The 16,597-nt window shown below is 40.8% G+C and overlaps 1 long non-coding RNA gene across 1 annotated transcript; it reads right to left on the bottom strand.

Moving 5' to 3' along the window:
- Positions 1-11,593: 11,593 nt before the first annotated feature.
- Positions 11,594-16,337, bottom strand: LOC111271295 (uncharacterized). The gene is made up of 2 exons (XR_002686802.1): positions 16,031-16,337; positions 11,594-12,087 (listed from the first exon to the last, which is right to left on the bottom strand). It is a non-coding gene; the product is annotated as an uncharacterized LOC111271295 (long non-coding RNA).
- Between the last annotated feature and the right edge of the window lie 260 nt (positions 16,338-16,597).

Consider the following 16,597-nt stretch of genomic DNA (forward strand, 5'->3'; position numbering starts at 1 on the left):
CGTCAAATGTAACAATTTCTTTAAGCCTTTATAGATCAAAACATAACCCTTGGGGACAGCTTATGCCCCCTTTCGGTTTATCTACAACGGCCTTCTACACGACTTGCTCGTCTTTGCCGCCACTTGAAGTTGACTACTCTTTTTCTGTATTTTGTCGGCCTATTGTTGTTTCTATTGTGGGAAACTCGGATTAGTCGACGACTATAACTAGGAGACGAAGTGTAGGGGGCCAATTGCCAACTTACCCGCTAACCGGTCGGTCGGATCGAGCAATACTGTCTAGCTGACCTTTTTAATGTACTTAAAATGTCTGCTTTTTAGCTCGAAATTTATGATTATAGTATAAGTAGGCGTCACACCTTGCCGTTGTGAGCGGGGCGTGATAGTTTACCACGAATAAGGTAAAGGCGCTAGTATCAATAGAATATGTACGATTTTAAATTCTAGTTTGTAAGCGCAACACGTCGCTTTAGGTAACGCGAGCTCCCGCAAGTATTAAAAAATAATTTCGCCGTTCTTATCCCACGTAAAAATCGCTATGGAGAACTGCGGGCCATTTAGCCGCCAGTGAGCAGAAGTCAAATCGGCGTTTAAAAGAGTTTGCCCGTAACAGCTGTACAACTATGGCTAGCGTGGCCGTGGAAATATGATAAGCCTCCCCACGTCGAGCATTAAGCAATTCGGCAAAATGTACTAAGGTAGTTGCTATAGACAAAAGAAAACATAATGGCTATATTAAATTTGAGCTGGCATTGTAATTGTCATAATACTACTAGTTTGCTAAAAGTTAACATACGCTCAAGTCAATGTAGCAAAAAAGGTGTTCTTTTAGCTGTTTCCGGGTGCCTGACATACGTCGTATACGTACGAAGCTCTCGTGTACATCCTCTATGCAATTTTATCTCTCTACTAATTCGATAGATACTCTGTGTATTACAAAGCTGTTTCTGATGCTAACCTGACATTGCAAGATGGCCACCTCCTATATTATCTAGAATATACGAGATGATTTATCTATCGTTTTTTTCTTTCGAGATCTAGTCATATATTCAAACATGGACCATCCTATTAGATAGATTTGTACACGTGCTTATTTATCAGTATATAAATGTTGTCCAGTAAAATCTCGACCTGGGTGTATATAAAGAACGTTCACTACGTCCTGACTTCTCTAGTCCGTTACTCTTCGTATGTTTCGCGATATTTCAGACTCTAGTAATGCATTGATAGATAGATGTTTATTCTGCTCTATACATGTGTGTGTATGATTGATAAGGCAAATTAACGATGCTATCAGACGTCAATAGATGCCATATATTGATAGACTCGACCTTCTCTAACACTAATATTGTTGAAGTGGATATTTCGCCATTGTTAAACAGCCTTGTAGACACTATCTACACATATGCAGATTTTCGTAGGAAAACAATTAGGGAAGAGAGTGTCGGCAGTGACGTATACCGAGACGCTGCGTCTGTAGTGGAAGACAGCATCTCTTCTATTCTTGATATATGGTTTATATTTTTTTCTCTAGTTAGTTTGCCATCTGCTCTGTATACTGAAACATACTAGTTTATAAATTGTTAACGGTTAAAAGCGAAATAGGATTCGAAACGAAAAGATTGTATCATAATATTGATAGCTTGACGTTTATTGGGAATTTTTTTTTTCTTTTTGTTGTATTCATTTGCTTATTGAAAGATTAACTCGGATTAGCTTAAGATCAATCAAACAGGATTGATGCGATAGAACGCGGATGTATCGAAACATGCGTGCACGAAACGGTAATGTACGCTATAATTTTTGTTTGGAAAAAATGGATGATTGCGCACATGGGATAGTTTAGTGATACAGATGGGGAAAATGTTTACAAAATCCAAGCCTGCGTACTAGGCAGTTTTTGCGTAGCTTCTCAAATAGAAACCTATTTTTTAACCACTTTAATTCGGATCAAGGCGATATAGCTGACCTATCAACGGAGGTCACGATTACATAGGTAAGCTTAAATTTTAATTTCATTTTTTTTTTTTGCTGAATCAACAGAAAAAAGTATTCAAATAACATTTTTAGCTAAGGGCTTCATTATTTTGTGTTGATACGGATCTAGGTCTGACGACCCCTTTTAATCGACAAAGAATGGAGACATCTTTACTTTTTTAGTATTCAGTATAATGGGGAAGATTATCTTCACCATAGATCTGAACACGATTCGGAGAGACACCTTCTGAACAACAGGGAAACTCGTAATGAATACATATTGCTATTCACGCTTGCCAGGTTCGAACACTTTTCCATCTTTTACTTTTGATTTCACCTCACCTCTTCAAATTCGGAGAAAACGTTCTTCTGTGATTCGGGTTACAAGACTGACAGGATTGTACTCGTATTGACGTACTAGTTTTCGTCACTTGCCATTGTTCTTTGAGCGGCAGACGACTGAAAATTGTACCACCCACGACCGGTCCCTATTTACTAGACATATGCACTACCAGATATCGGCACTAATTTAAGCCAGCTTTTTTTTGTTATTTTTAACATGTGTTTTTCAGTGGAGAACCTTCTTGTCGGTCAGCATACCAAAAATAATCAAATTGTACCGCTCCACATATATATATATAAAGTTCACTTGCTTTAGATATAAGGATATAGGCTGGACGGTAATTTTTCGATGCCACTGACAGAAGGGATTCCTCGCTCCTTGCTACTTCACATGAATACTTCTAAGCTAAATAGTATTTCTTTTACCTACAAATGAAACGAGGTGAAGCAGCTTCGAGCGTGTCACTTGAGTGAAGGCCCTTTAAATAGATCGGAAAATCCATAGAAATGGGGCGCATTAAGCAAGACAGAGATTTAGAATATCTTCATATCTCGCGTATGACGCCATGACAGGGAAGATTTTGACTAGCGGGAAAATTTTCAAAGGAACGTCTTTCTCAGGTGAGTGGGAATTGGGGATGCGGAATAAGCTAGGGGCGTTTAGCCAGACAAGCAGACATTCAGCTCGGCAGGCATCTTTCTTTCTATGTCAATAAACTCCGTGTGTGCGAAAAAAAGCCTATCATAGGAACTACTAAATATCACATAGACCGTATAGATAGCAGTGTAATTATAACTGCCCCAAAGGAATATAATGAAAGAGCACATTCTGACTCCGGCTGCGTTTGTGTGAATATGGCACACATCGTTTACCGTTAATTAGTATGTGAACACGTTCGTGCTCTAAAGCGTATTTCGTAGTTGGAATGGACTTTACAAAGGAAGAGCTTAATGATAAATACGATTTTGTTTAAGACGATGGAGTGGTTCAAGCTTCTTGTCGTATAGGAAGAAATGATCAAGAAAAAGGAAAATATAATTGAATAATTCGTGAGTTCAGTAAAAATTCAGCGAATTATACGGCTCTTATAGGGCTCCCATTTTAGCAGTGATATACATCACAGTCGTCTTGCAATAGCCAGCAACCTACACCCACAAAGGCCTGGGTTCGAAGATTATATCTATGCGCGATGGGTGTGAATAAACATGGCCGTATTCGTATTTGATTATATGAGACCCGGAAAAGTTGCTATCATGCCGCAGAATAGGAAAAACAAAGGTGATTCTACGACAGCGAAGATTTACAGCTTTATCTCAATGCGTGCGTTAGAGAGAAATTCTAGTCGAGTAAGTTATAAATTCACGTAGTAAAACTTACCTACAATGTTTGCTGTATAATCTGAATACTCATCAGCATGCTATAAAGAATTTTTTGTGGCTCCTATAACATGTGAAACAGCCTTGGTCTGTGTCGCATGGTGATGCAGCATGTGACAAGTAGACCTCCCTGTGCCCTCTGAAACAGCGCAACGAAAAATTGGCCAGTTTTTATTATGTTTGCGAACCAAGTTCCATTTGCGTATTTGTAAAATTAACGGGCTAGATAGCTCGTAAGTAGCTACTTGCCAATTGTGAAGTTGAAGTGGGGTATGTTAGAGAGTCCGTAGCTGATAAGTTAAAATACATAGAGTAAAATAAGTATGAGAAAAAAATAAATAAAATAATAAATCAAATATAGATTATCGTTAGTAAAGTGAATGTCCCAAAGTATTTTTGCGCTGTATCCTTCGATGAGCTATATTGACAAAAATTAGCTATGAGTTCAGTATGATTTTCAGTACCGGGTCAAATTGAGATGACGCTTTTTCTAAAGGTTAAAGGTTCATCTGGAAAAAATGAGAAAACTAATGAAAGAATTAATGATCATCCGTACGGCAATGACTTCTGCTTTGTTACGGCCGACATTTTAGCGGAAATTGGGTTTTGTCGATCCTAGTATAGAAAGTAGCGCTTCTTATGTTGTTTCGGCGCCCGTCGTTTCATACAACCGATAGGTAGATGGGTCTGAATCGAACAGGGCCACCATAACGAGATAAGCCGATCGTGTCAGACAATAAATTACGTTATTCTGGATTATACCTTTTAGGTTGGTTGGAAAAGGCTCGTTTGTTTACCCCTCGATTGTAGATAACGACCAAATAGCAAGCAGTCAGAAATTGCTGAAAGATTTTTGAAGATTCTGGGAGATCTCACGAGGAGAAGTAAGGTAGAGGGAAAACCAATAAATTAAGAAGGCACATAAGAAGATTAGCAGTATTAAGACATGTAAAATTTCATAGCTAACAAACCCTACTGATACGTTGTGCGATGGAAGATTTCATATATCTGTTCGATATTTTTGTATGGCATTTTGCTCTCGTTCTATTAACGCCTTTGCCTTAAATAAGGCTGAGCGTGCACACATTCTGGTGGCTTGTCGAGCCCGTCTTCTTCCTTGTCCTTATGCAATGACAAATATACGTATGCTAGATAGGATATCTGTCCGTTCTTTAATAGATTGCGCTTCCTCATTCAATGATATATATATTTTTTAGTGCGTTTTACGTTTGGTGTATAAGCTATCAGACATTACTTCGTACGTCGCATGATATCTGTGTGAACAGAACAAGACAAAGTTATCGGGTATCTTCAACAACAAAGCATCCACTGACGAAATCAGACGGATAACCTGAAGCGGCTGAACGAATCATGCCTGAAATAATCAGTTTTCAACTGATGACAGCCTGCTATCCGCTCCGGCTGCGGTATGATATTGTGCAATTTTACCGATCAGTTACCTTCTTTGAAAGTACACGCAAGCAAGAACTTCAGAATTTCAGAACTTAGAATGAAATGCGCATACTCTTTCTTCTAATAAACGGAGCTAGTACTCTGGCGTGATACTAAATAAAATCGTAGATTTGTACCAATGCCCGGTCTCAGTGGGAGCATTTATCTCGAATCTGGCATATCCCAACGCTTCGGCTTCATCGAAACAATTTTGGATAAGGGCCGTAACGACGGACAACAACTTCAGGAACCAATGGCGATGTTCGTTATGGAGCTGTGTTTATTTTTCGACAACAGCGTCAAAGATTCGAGCTGAACTTGCCGCGTAGGCATATTCTGTTAGCAGTAGCTAATATCCAATCGCGTTTGTACCTTTTTACATATAGCTATCGTATGCTACACTGTTCAAGTTCGATGTTCTGCCAGTTGTTCATTTGCGGGATCAACTTATGGAGGTATCAATCGATACGTTTCTGCGTGAATAGTCCCCTTAATCTGAAAACGCTGTACACTGAAGGCAGCAGTTTTGACATTTTGCTATCGTCTTCGTTCGGGCTCGAGCCAACGTCATTCAACCCGGTAGCTGCTTGGTCTGCCTGAAGATTTTGTCGCTGCTCCAGTCGTTTTATTTGTTGCTTCTTCCGAATCTTCGCGGAAGAGCAGTGAAAATGCTAGTGCTGCCGCCGTCGCTGTTGTTGCGGAAACAGTAACAGCTACAGTAATTCGCTGTAGCAGTAGTTGTAGCTAATCGTAATACCACGATGCAGTATTCTTCTGCGTCGCACCACAGTTACGCGTTTGTCTCGATCAAAGCAGCGATTGCGGCTCGACGATAGCAATGGCCGTGTTGCTACTTGAGAACGTTGCCTTGCCAAAATGTTGCCTGGTCCACCATTCGTTGTTATAATGATAATTGTGGCTGGGTGGCCAGAAATTAAGGTCTCGACAGGCAGCTCCTAAAGCCAGCCAAATCATGCCCAGTGCTTGGCTATCAGCAGTTAAGCTTTTGTCCGTCAGTCTATCGGTCTGCTTTCTTCTTTATTTCCATGTGTCTGCTTGCTTCTCGCCCTTGTTGGCTGTTTTTTCTTCTATGTTTTACGCTATGCCTGCTGCTGTCAGCGCCACTAGCTGCCACATAACCTGCCAGCTCGCCGAAGGCAATATGGCTGTCGTTGCTAGTGTGGCTCGTGCATTCAACAGTTTAAATAAAAGTGAAAATGTAACGGTTGTTTTAACGGCCCCTGCTAAAATTTCAGAAGTTTTTCAGAGACTAAAAAAAAAGACTAAAGTAGCCTTAGACAAAAGGAAACATTCGACCCGCGGTAATAGACGCGAGGCGGGCGTCGTTATCCAAAACGAAAGGGGGCGTCGTAGAAGGATGGAGTCACTATGCCGCATGTAATAGTAGAAAGAGGCAGTAAAGATGCGAGAAATGAATCACTTTCGTGACCGTAGGAACGAGAAGCGGCATTGGCACTCCAATTAGATGGGCTGTCGACAGGGGAACAGATATTATGTCGCACAAGAAGTTCCTAGTCTTTTACAAGTTCGTGTTCGTGTTTCGTGCCAAGGCTGAGGAGTAACTTCGCTCCCGAGGCAAACGTCGTCTTACTACGCTACACACAGCTACGCATGTGGTCATGTTAAATGTTACATATTGTAGTGATAGACCAAGTCTAGTGACAAAAGCAAGATGGTGCATTTGTCGGTCGACGGTGAAGCGTTGAAGAGCAGAGAAAGCGGAACGGGAAAAGAGCCTCATGTAGATATACTTTACAAGCGTCTATGATAGGGTGTATTATGACGACTCTTTCTGGGTCCACATCTAGGAATTGTCGACATCGGGGCGACGAATGCCAAGAATTGGCAACAATGGCTATCATATAGAATCTTGAGCAGACATACAAGAATAAGGAGAATCATAGGAAACACCTATGATTTTTGGTTAGATATACACTTCGATCATAAAATATCGATATTCTTGGTTGCGATCTGTCGTTTGTCGCTTCCCGTTGACAGAATACCGTGCGACTGAAGCAGGCATCAAGTAGAAGCCAAATAACTTCTTGTATCAATGAAGCAGTCGGTCAGTTAAGGCTCTACACTAAGCGTACCTGATAATAACATAACCATCACGTACTCGAGGCTAAATCTTACAGTTTCTACCAATATAAAAAATTCGAAACAGAAAACTTGGAGGCAGGATTTTTTGATTCTATTAAATCGTGGACTTAAACACCTGAATGGAAAGCAGCGAGCCGGAAGACGAAGACATCCAGGTAAGAACATTTGAATAGAATTACATCAAGTTCTATCGTCGATCCAAATGATTTCGCTCATGTTGTATTTATTCTCGGGAGAATATAATATACTGAAGTTAATATGTCCACGAACGTTTCCCTGTACCAAAATACTGTTTTAAGTTCATAATGATAAGTTGTGGTGCACATTTAAGCTGTGCATCATACAGCATATTAACGTAGCCTGTTTAATTATAATACAATGTAAAATACGATTTGGAGAGTCCTAGTTGTTATGATTATGTGTATTTACACAAGTTCAATTTGCCTAGATGAACTAAGCACGAAGTTCAACACAGGGAGCGGATGTTTACCCTCAGTCTATCGTTAGATGATACAGTCATCGTTGCCCTTTTTTTACAGTCATGTGTAAGCTACTTCCTACACCTCGGACTGTCTATGCAAAATTGATCGTGATTTCTAGAGTAAATAAATATATGAGACGATGTAATCAATGTTCCTTATGTTTCCGTGTACCGTGAATCCATGAAACTCTGTCCATTACATCAAAAGTGACCTAGAACTGCTTAGCTTGTGACAGGACCGTAGACTTCTGCTACTTTCCTTCTGTACCTATTGAAGGCCCTAACTATTTAAATATTCTCTGCATTTTGAGACGGTGACACGGTTCGGTGTTTGATTTCGTTGTCCCTTCTATTGTATTGTTTACTGTTCGCTTTCTGAAAGCCGATATCGATCAAACAGTGTTTATCGAAGCGTTGAGCTTCTAGCTGTTATGGGGGCTATTTCGAATAGTTATAAAATATCGTCAAATCAAAGCCTTCCTATCTTCCTACGTCTCTGTCTCAGCGTAGTACATATCAATCGTAAAAGCTCTGTTGGAATTGTCCCGACAACATTTGAAGAAGGGATCTATCTCGCTGTACCAGCAATGTAAACCTTGTGCCACGAGAAAGGCTTCAACATAGTACAGGAGCATTCAACTATTCCTTCGTGTTGCTAGCGTGCAGTAATTGTTTTCTAATCACTGCGGTATATGCTGTCGCTTCTAGAGAGGCATATGGATAAACCAAGTTAGTCCTTTATTCCACACGGGTATCTTTGTTCTGTTTGCTTTTAGTGCGATATAAAACGACAAGTAAATGCCCTGTAAAGTGGTATCACCTCCTGAAATATGAAGGCGTTAGACAGCTTTTTTAAAATATTTTTGGATGAAGTCGTTGAGCGTCGATTGGCGTGGGAAAACCCTTGCCAAAAGGACTCTTAGAGCGGGAAACTTTAAGTTGCATCAGGTGAATTCGGTTAGGTCGTGTTAATTTGCGATTACCGCAGTGCTTTCATTGGACTGCGGCTCGTTCCAGAGGTGTAGAGCAATGATTTTCGATCGATACTGAATGCCTATTTCAGCTCTCCCAAATAAACACGCTATCCTTTCGTTTGTTCCTTTCACCACGGCTTCCTTGAGTGCTCCTTTATTTACACTGTTAGACAACTATCAAATGAAGGATTAGTTAAAAGTTCTACAGTAGTATTAACTTTGACTTGGCTAGTTGTGTTCGAGCTTTTTTCTAAAGGCTTCGATGCAGCCTTTGTGCAAAATGACTACGAAGCTGAAAGGATAGCAATTAATTCAACGCACAAGTAACTTAAAAAAAAAACTCTCTGTGGCTGCATTGTCTATTGACTTAAATTGTATTGGCAGTGATTGATTTATATATTGATAATGGACACAGAGATTAAAAGTAGTCATACTGAGAAGTACCGTTAGCGATCCGCGCGCACTTGCGATTACATCATATATGGAGCATTTGTTGACCCTATATTTCTTCGCGTGCTTGGACGCGCCTTTTCGGACGCGAGTGTGTCCTTAAGCTTATTACCACAAGCTAGTATGCGCTCGAGTATAGCTTTCATGCATGTTATTGTGAACTGTCGCAAGAGATCTATCCGCAGACAAGCTGCTAGCTTAGACGACCGAACCATCTTAACCAATATTCTGTCTACTGGTGCAATGTGTGACCGTTGACGCGGACTCTTTCACGTCGCTGGCTCACGTAGGTCAGATTAGTCTGTACAGATGCTCCTTTCTGGCGCATACGTTTCTGCTTCTTACGTTTAACTGCGTCATTGGTACGGTACAATTTTTCACTCAGTTCATTAACATTGCGTCATCACAGCGTCAACGCGATGACCAGGCGGCAGGCAACCAGTTACGCCGAAAACACTGAGCTGGTTCAGTTGGCGGGGTCATAGCCCAAAGCGACGACGCGAACGCGAACCAAGAGCAAGTGTACGTGAACGCGACGACAGTTACAACTTTTATCTGCTCTCCCCATATCGAATAGTTGACTTTGATGGCATGAAGTCGTGTTGTCAACCAGGGCGTCTAAGTGTGATCCTACGCACAAACATGAATAGCTGATCTTGGCAATTCTACTTTTCGTTTTGTTTTGTATTCTTTACGGAAACAGAGCATAGTGAATACTAACAACCGGTCGTAATATGTCATCTGCGTCGTGTAATAGATCGGCCTCACAAAGAGTTTGCTAGGGCAGTGAGGTGATAGACTGTTGAGCCGAAGCAGCTTCAAGAACAATGGCCGTTCTCTGAAACGCTTCGTGTGTGTTTATTCGATGGAGCGGGGCCGACAGAGGTGTGGACAATCAAATGGTGACGATTAGGCAACGCTGTTATTATGATACTGCCTGGTACTGTTTTATGTTGCGTGGTATATATCGTCGTACTACGGAGAACTCGGGTCGAACGAACGCCGCTGCCGTTACTACAGCCGCCCGTTTGTATCATGCAGCTCTATCTGGCAACAGAACGTTGTGCTTTCGAAAGAAATATATGGTACATATATCTATTTCCAGCACGGCCATCTGGAAATATCTTAAAATAGGCTAATTGAATACCAAAGTGGCGTTGAGAGCCTGTTAGTAGTTCGAATGACTCATATATGAAGTAGTTAACCCAAGAAAGGAGCACTGGTTTACTAAGAAGTCCCTCTTGAGAGGCTTATATTTCACAGACCTAGGATCACGCAAGACAGCACGATATTAAGCTGGCATTTGAATAGAACTTGCATAAAAAAGGACAATTGCGTCCTACAAGCAAGTTGCTATAAACATTAGGCGTCCGTTACAACGTCTTTTTACTATGTAAAGCTAGAATAACGATTCGTTACACAGTAAGAAATTCATTTTAAATAGAAGCTATTGTGTTAAATTAGCTAGCAGCCTTAGCTGATTGCGTCGAGGAGAAGTTACTGAAGTATAACAGGAACAGAGCGGTGACAACGCCAGCTGCTGTCCGCTTGGCTCAAATCGCCGATTAATGGCGTCAGCGGCAGCTGAAAGATTACTGGTTCTAGACCACTGCAGCCATATGCAGCGTCTGTCTCGTTGTCGACCGAAGATGCCACGTAATTAGCAATCGTAGGGCGGCAAATCACGCGAGGCCATCAGCAATAGCAACGAGGTTAACAAAGCACAACGGGTCCACGACACACCGCCGATGCCAGCAGCCTCGTCATCATTCAGTCACTCTGTGCGGTGCTCGACTCCTTACCGTGACTGCGTGTCAGGCTCTTTTAAACACTTACAGAGCTCTTGGTGCACTTTCGACACCGGTGGGAGTCGGTACTTCCGAAAGTAAAGCGATGCAAGCATGTCAACGCACCATCACAGGGCCGATGCTGCTTCTGCATCGACAGAACTTATCATGAGGAACTACTATTCATCGAAATGAGCCGTATGCGACGGAGTCGCCCGCCATCGAGTCAATACTTTTTTCAGCTGCCGTCGCTTCAACTTCGCATTCTAATTGAGGGGGGAGATGCGACAGAGAGGATTTGCCTTTGCTTTCCCGTGTGCGTTAAGTAGATGAGCAAAAGTGGCGCTGGCATCGGTCGAAAATGAGATGGTGGTAAAGACAGCAGCCTGAGCCGAATTCAGCGATATTTACCGGAAATATATGGTTTATATATGTGTCTTTCTTGCGTTACATCCAGATTGGTGCTATACCGTAATCCGTATGACTCGCTAGTCGTGTTCATCGCAATAATATCAACTGCACTAAGGTACTCTTAATATATCGTCCCTTGATGGACGTTATATCTCCTCACATTCGACGTTCATATTGCCCGCCAAAAAGAAACGAAACAAATAAACGACAGCGTGGCAATCACTTAACCGAAAATTTGAGTTAGACTTTATTTCTAGAAGTTGGCTTCGTCTTGAATACTTACTTACTTAATATTTAATTTAAAAAAATCGATTCTGGTACAGTGAACCAACAACTGAGAAAGGAATTGACGAGAGTGTGCTATCAAGCCGAGTAAAGTAACGAAATGAATGGTAATTAATTAACAGAAAATTCCAACGCTATATACAGGGCAATCGTTCGTGTTCATCGTTTAGACGTCGCTGCTGGTGAAATCCCTATGGGTCTATCTGTCCATCATTACTGCCAATGAAGAGACCGCGAAATGGTCGTCTTCCAAGCAGAGGCATGCTAGATATAAAAGGTTAATAACCATGATAAGGGATATTTTGTTGACGATGATTATTACTTCTCGACGCCAGAGAGACGCTTCGAATTGTGAGCCTCGCTTCGTTTACGATCACTGATGAACGAACAGCGAAGCCCGTGGTGCGGGGTATTAAAAAAAGTTCACCTGAAAGCCAGAAATATAAGCATCGAACAGTATTATTATCGTATAAGGACATCCTTGTACTCTATCCTGGATGAAGCGTTATCCACCATTAACAAGCGACAGTAATGCTGACTAATTACAAAAACGAAGTAGATATGCTATTTATCTTAAAGCATCTCAGGTTCAAGGTGTTCTTTATTAGGATTTTTCGCTTGTCTATAGCAGCAACATTTATTTTGCTTTCTAAGCATTATCTATTTTGTAACGCTCTTAGAAAAACTGTGAGGATCGATAACGTAAACCTATGTTCCATTCTCTACTCCCAATATATACTGTTGGCTACAGAGATACATTATTAACTTCGGATAAGTGAAGCCCGTCACTCATTGATGTAATGCGGATACGAGATGGCAACACTATGGTCTAAAGTGCTCTGTGTTTTTTATTTCTGGACGACAGTAAAAATATCTTGACTATATGCGAAACGAAGCAACGAAACACAACAATGATGATGATGGAACAACGAAAATCCCTAGACGCAACCTCCTGGACATTTGTGGAAGTACATGTTTGTTCACGTTCAGAATTGTTTAAGCACTATAGGCGAGCAAATGAATTTGTTCTTCTAGTTTAATATTGACGAAGATACTCTCTGTTCACCGGCAGCTGCTCCATCTATGGAGCATTATAAAACAAAGAAGTATGAACCATAGAACACACGATCTACTTTGTTCAATAACGATAGCGGCAATTCCTTGGTACTTCACGAACGCTTCGTACATGTTATTATGCTTTGATCTGTGACACAGATAGGTAGCACTAAAGAAGTGAGGTAATCCTTTGTGTTTGTGTGTGCGCGCGCGTCCATGTGTTCAACTCTCACCAATCTCTCCAAATTTTCGCTCGAGCAACGTTTACTTATAAAAAGACCATGTGAACGCTAGAGAACTCGAACGGAATGGGTTTATGTGAGCGAGTTTGGTATCGTTCACACTACAAAAGATCACCTACGCACAGATAAACAGATAGAACATCGGCCGCTTAAGTCTCTCGTCACCGCAATACATTCTTCGTTTCAGATTCATTGGTATCAAAAAAGGCAGCATAGACATATACATGTATGCGGATATACTGCCAGTGTAAGGCTGCTTCTTAGACAACAGAAACTGGGTAGGCATAAAGAATGCCGTTGAATGCTGACGCAAGCACCGACTTGGGGGGTGATCGAGGGATCAGGGAGATACGACGTGTTAAAAAAAAAAAAAAACCGGAAATGTGTACTTTCAAAAAAGACAATTGTGCGTTGTTTATTAGAAGAAACGATAGGTGAAGCGACGACTGTTTTTCATTTCTGTCGCTTATGATTTCCTCTCTGTTCCTTCACTCTCCCTTTACGTGTTCGCCTTTTTCGTGTTCCTGTCCTGCGGCCGCAGGCGCTATTGTTACATTTGTACTTTGTGTGAGTATTCGCGATGCCATTACCGTCCCTGTCCTTGCTTTTTCAACTCGGTTTCGGCGAAATATGAAATATTGACGAAAACGTAATTTATTGTAGCATGCGGTAACAATAAAAGCCGTGGCTTTATCGTATTTAGTGGTAAAAAAGAAATTCATTCGGGTCAAAAGCCTCGTTGTGGAAAAGTTGTAGCGGGAAATGAGGATAGAATGACGATAGAGGTAGATATTAATAATCGAATCAGACATTTTAACGGAAGGTTGATGCATCTTAAATTGCCGCCTGAAGGTAGAAATACAAGTTAGATGAAGCTTATGTGAACGGTCGACCATGTATGAACTTCATCCTTACGGTGCTGCAGTGCTAACCTATGTCTCTGCTAGGGTTAAAAATTCTTCGTGAGACAATCTAGGTTGAAAATCGGGCCGTAGACACACCTCGTTTCGTGCTGAAAGCCAGTCATCTAAAGCACTGCTAGACATCAGATGCGCAACTTGAAGCCATGTATATATGGATGCCATCGAAAAAAAATTCATTCGTAAAACTAATGGCGGAACGTTAAACTTTATTAAGTTTTTTGCTGTTACTTATCGACTGAAGTTCTTTTCGTTGTTGAATGAAGTAAGGAACTAATCTTGATTTCTTCTTTTGTAGATTTCTGGGTAAGAAGTAAACCAATTTGCGATGAGAAACACAGACAGTTTCCTTTACATAAAATGCGGATTTGAAGTTCAACTACTACTACTACTACTACACGTATTGAACTAGAGCTTCAAATTCAAATTATCCTTTTGATCATACTGAATTACAGTTATTTGCCCATGGTGAAACCATTTCGCTTCGTCGACTTCAATCTCGACAAATCAGTTTTCCGTTATTCCGTTAATTCTTTGTGGTAGGCTTAAACATGTACAATAGCTGAGTCTAACATCAGAACTCAGCAATGGTGGTAGTGTCTCTCTATATTTAGCTCACTTTCAACAGTATATACGTACCTACATAGCTCTGAAGTCTGTTGATATTATCCAATGACTCACCGTTAAGAAAAATATCTATATATCTTAATTTAGGACTATAGGCCGTGTCCTTTGATGCGTCTATCTACACCAATGTGGCCGCCAATGCTAACCCAATACGACTGAATAAAATTTTCCGTCAGCCATAAAATTTTACTTGTTCGTGGTAAAATGTTGAATTTCGTGTTCAATATTCCTTTTGACCAACTAAAAAATCTCGAGTTCATACCTATAAAGAGTGTCACTAGAAAGGTACCCGCCTCACACCTCTTAGACCAATAAAAACATCACATCATATATTATTATTGGTATAATATATTCAAGTTTCAACTATTATATATATAAAACCTGTTTGAAAAGTAGCGATGAGTATTTTTGCTTGTGTAATTCTATCGTAATGGTGCATTAGGCCCGCTACCTGAACGATTAACCCACTCGGCCCTTTTCAAATACTTCTCTTTCTGTTCGGTTGAAATATAACAATACTTATCTCGGCTCGAGATCGATGAAAAAACAGAACAGACATTGACAGAAGAATCTAAATAATCATTTATGGTGTTCCTTTAATGCAGCTTTTACGCATATTGCTTCCCACATCTGTAAATCTTTCGACCAGCGTAAAAACACGGCGTTAGTAAGCAAAGCGGGTTGTTCATGATTTATCACAACAATATATTTTTTTGTGGGTTCTATATAGCCTCTGTTTTTTTATATTATATTTATACTTATCTCAGCTAGTATGAGCTAAAAACGTAAGTTAAAAAGTTCATCGGAGAATGTTTGTACGTCTTGAAGCTGTCACAATACGCGCCAGCGTTCATTGGCTGTAGCTAGAAAATACGTCCTGCATAAAGACCTAAAATGCGCGAAAATAATTCGGTTTTTTTGTGCTGGACTATCAAAAATAATAATCTAAAATGAACATACCTACGACGTACCGACTGCACTATTTATTGCCTGGGAACCCGGGCGTGTCCCAAAAACATTTACTGGTTTTTGTTTATGTGATTCTGAGAAGCAAAGATAATTTTTGTCTCCATACATATATGCAGCCACAGAAGCCGAAGTCATCGTCTTTAAATTATCTTGTATACTTATGATGTTAGGTACTACCTTAGTAGCATCATTTTTTACATGGAGGTAAGGCCTACCACTTTTTTCTGCAGTTTTTAATCACCCAGCTAGATAGTTCTCCTGCGCATGATTAGGGACTATTACTATTCAGTTTGTCAATCTAAGCCAAGCAAGAGTGCTTTCAGCTTTCTGAATAAAGCTTCTTTATTTCTTAATAAATTATTTTCTGCCCGTTAGCTTAGTTACAAATCACTAGATGGATAAATAAAATTACGACAATACGTTGTAGTGTATACATGAATCCACGTCATCCAATTAGAGTGGTTATTTACTAAAGCGACTCTTCTGTGTCGCATTTAATAGCAGAAGAGAAATCCAAATCTTATTCACGGATTATATATTCGATAAACATACGTACCCCCGTAACGTCGAAGTTCCAAAAAGCGTGAGTAGTCCGAAGTAATCTATGGAAAATACATATCTCTACCGGATTCTATCTCGTCAAGGGTCACCTTGGGCAGCATACTGATTTCATTTCAGCTCGCTTTTGGAACGCTGCTATCCCTTTACGCTTGCGAGCGAATGTTTGCCTTTGCTTTTCATAACCGCTTCCACGATATCCTATTGGCTTTCTACCTTCCGTTGCTTGAGTCGCTACTGGAACTAGCCTATCCACCGCATCACTAGCAGTCCTTTAACGTCTAACGCTGCTGCTGCTGCTGCTGCTGCTGCCACTGCCGCTAGTGCGTCGAAAACGCCGTCATCTTATGCATGGGGTGCGTGAATCGCGTGTCTTCCAGCAGCTTTGGGGGAGGAGAGGGAGGAAGGGGTTGCTGGTTGATGTTGAGAGAAAGCGTCGACCGGCATGCGGGTTTTGCGCCCAGATTAGAGAACGGCCAGTTTACCCCGTTGTTGAGTGGATGTGGAAAAGAAAAATTCTTTGCCCAAAAAAATTACGGACAACTGGCTGTTGCTTGGTTGACTA

Source organism: Varroa jacobsoni, unplaced genomic scaffold, assembly GCF_002532875.2.
Source record: "Varroa jacobsoni isolate VJ856 unplaced genomic scaffold, vjacob_1.0 scaffold_16, whole genome shotgun sequence".
Lineage (NCBI taxonomy): Eukaryota > Metazoa > Arthropoda > Arachnida > Mesostigmata > Varroidae > Varroa > Varroa jacobsoni.